At 31.4% G+C, this 2,838-nt stretch overlaps 1 long non-coding RNA gene across 1 annotated transcript; it reads left to right on the top strand.

Moving 5' to 3' along the window:
• Window positions 1-230: 230 nt before the first annotated feature.
• On the top strand, window positions 231-1,833 carry LOC130951938 (uncharacterized). Its single transcript, XR_009074156.1, has 3 exons — window positions 231-386; window positions 1,140-1,232; window positions 1,753-1,833. It is a non-coding gene; the product is annotated as an uncharacterized LOC130951938 (long non-coding RNA).
• Window positions 1,834-2,838: the final 1,005 nt, after the last annotated feature.

The raw sequence follows: 2,838 nt of genomic DNA, 5'->3' as shown, positions 1-2,838 counted from the left end.
GGCTCTTCATCAACCATAGCACCAAGAGAAAGAGAATGATGGCCAAGGAGGGAGCTGACTGAAGCTTAAGAGGGAGCTGCGTTCCACTCACCCAACTGTTCTTCGAGCTTCTTTGCTAGGTGAGGACAGCGACTTCATCTTCTTTCTTTTCTCCTCTAATTCAAAATTCTGATAATTCTCTTGCTCCATTTTTTTTCAGTTTATTCAATTTCTGTTAACACAACTACCACCACAAGCAAAGAGAGGTGAGTGATTTTCTCTCCTCTGTGTTTAATTTGGTCGAATGGCCTTATGAAATGTAACCAAAATTCTGGTTCTTGGAACGGTTAAAGTTTGGGCTCAAGAGAAAAACAGGGACAAGTCTTGTGTATTTGATCAACAAAGAGGTAAGGGTTAAAATAGTTAGATATTGATTTTAGTTGTATTTGGTGATTAAATGGCAGAAACCTTTCCATTGAGTATGCTTATTGACCAGTCAACTGCTTGATTCTTGGATCTGTATGTGAATGATTGTTGCTTTCTTAATCAGCACAGTTTACTTTGTAGTGGTAAATGGTAATGTTCTAATAAACAAAATTCAAGTACTAATGGGGACTATTATTTATTTGTCTAGAGTAGTTTACTGATTTCATGTTAATTATTTTTGTTTCATGTGGATTATATATGCTGCAGTATTTTCGTGGCTCATTGCAATTTGTCAACTATTGTAATAACCAATTAGATTGGAAGATGGCGCATCATTAGAATTCCTAGGTTTAAATAAAGGAAGGCATTCAGTTACACAATGAGAAATTACATACTAAATGTGGTGTCCCTTGATGATCCGTTTTAGTCGTTTCAGGATACTTTCTTGAGCTAATTCATTCTAAATGTGGTGGTTAGAGTAGTCTTTTTAACATGGTATTTTTAAATTCAATATTCTAACTTAAAAAAACTGCTCTACTTCATTAGTGCTTCTGATCACTCTTGCTGGTTTCATTAGTGAATTTAGTTTATTATGCATATTATTTTTTATTATAAGGCATATTATTAGTGCTTTTGATTACTCTTGCTTATTTAATTTTTATTAGTGCTTCTAATCACTTTTGATTCCGAAGGATATGTGTGTGTGTGTGTGTGTGTGTGGCTTTTGATTTTAGGCAAGGTTGGAGTTCCCCGGCAATTGTTTGTAACAAAAAATCCATCTACTATCCCTTATGAAATCACTAAGGCTGGGATGAAGTTACCATTAGGTACCTATCTTTATTTTCTCATTGAGGTCTGTACTTTCTTTTGATTAGGGTGATGATTATTTAGAACGTGATATGTTTTATTAACTGAGATATATGTAGCATTTCAGAAACAAGCCAATCAACCAGGGTAAACAGAATCTATACATAGACATTTTTTTATTGCTATTATGCTCCCATATAATTCTCATAAAGTTTTTTTTATTATGGTTATGAAATCTGGGTTCTGATTTTCTGGTCTTCTGAAGGATATGTGTGTGTGTGTGTGTGTGGCTTTTTTCCCTTTTTTCTGAATTACTTAAAATGCACAAGTGTTAGCTTGGATCTGTCTTTTGGTTAGTCATCCTAATAAATGGGGTTGCTTGGTGGTTTAGTATTGAGGGTTGTTCTACCTACTCTGTTTAACTGTTTTGAGGGTATGGTTTATAATATTAGGAGTATGTATGGTCTATTCCAAAGAAATTTCCTTATTATGATTTTGCCCATGAAATTTTCTAACTCCAGTTTCTTTTCACTGGTTTAGGTGGATACCTTTTTGGATTATGATAATTTATCAAAGAGAATTGTCTTTACTACAGATCGGCCATATCAACCAGGTGAGCAGGTAAACATAGATTGAAAGATTAGAATTTGTTATCTAGGATAAAGTTAGAACAAAGCAAACAAGTTCCAAACAAGTTCCATTTTTGAACTGTGGAACACTAATGAAAAATAACTAAATGTACTACCATTTTTTTAAGTAAATTCGTTATTTTTTAGAATTTTATTTATTTACTGATATAGCTTCTGTTTTCATAATTGCCATAAGCCCATAACCTTTCGTTTCTTACTCTCTCTTGATGACTTTATATTATCTGATATGCCTTTAAGATATCATTCCAATGAATACTTTTAACTTTAATTGTTACCAACTTATTTTGTTCTATTTTTGGTCAGATCTCAATGTTTTCCAATACAGATTACTGGTTGGCCATTGGACTTAATGGCTTATGCTTATTTAGCTGTTAGTCCTCCAAGCATGATAGCGCGATCTGAAGAGGTATGAACTAAACTAACTTTTCTGATATTGTTGTTGTAGAACTCAACTAGTGATTCTTTTGACAGATGGCTACAGCAGCATCAAATAAAAGTACCGCCAAGAAAGATTCGAGATATCCTGAAATAGAGGAGCAAGCATTGTGCGAATCCAGTATATCAAAATACAACAATAATTTGTAATCCTCTTTATATTCATTGATACATGGAAAGTAGTAGTTTAGACATGTTTCATTTTTTTTACTCTATTGTTGAGTGATTGTTCAATTGGATAGTTGGATCCATTGTTTTATGTACTAATATATTGTAACATTACAGTGCTTGTGAATCTTTAGAATGTATTTGCTGTCTTTTGCTAGAATATTTTTTAGTTTAATATAATTGTGTATTTATTTTTATTTTATAATATTTAATTTATTTAATTAAAAATACATAATTATATATATAATCATATTATTAAATATTATGTTGTACAAAAAATTATTAGAATTATATATATATATATATATATATATATATATATATATATAGAAAATAAAAAAAAACAATGAGGGACCTAAGGCTATACTTATAT

Source organism: Arachis stenosperma, chromosome 9 (assembly GCF_014773155.1).
Source record: "Arachis stenosperma cultivar V10309 chromosome 9, arast.V10309.gnm1.PFL2, whole genome shotgun sequence".
In the NCBI taxonomy this organism is placed as follows: Eukaryota; Viridiplantae; Streptophyta; class Magnoliopsida; order Fabales; family Fabaceae; genus Arachis; species Arachis stenosperma.
This window is presented reverse-complemented; position numbering and strand designations above follow the sequence as displayed.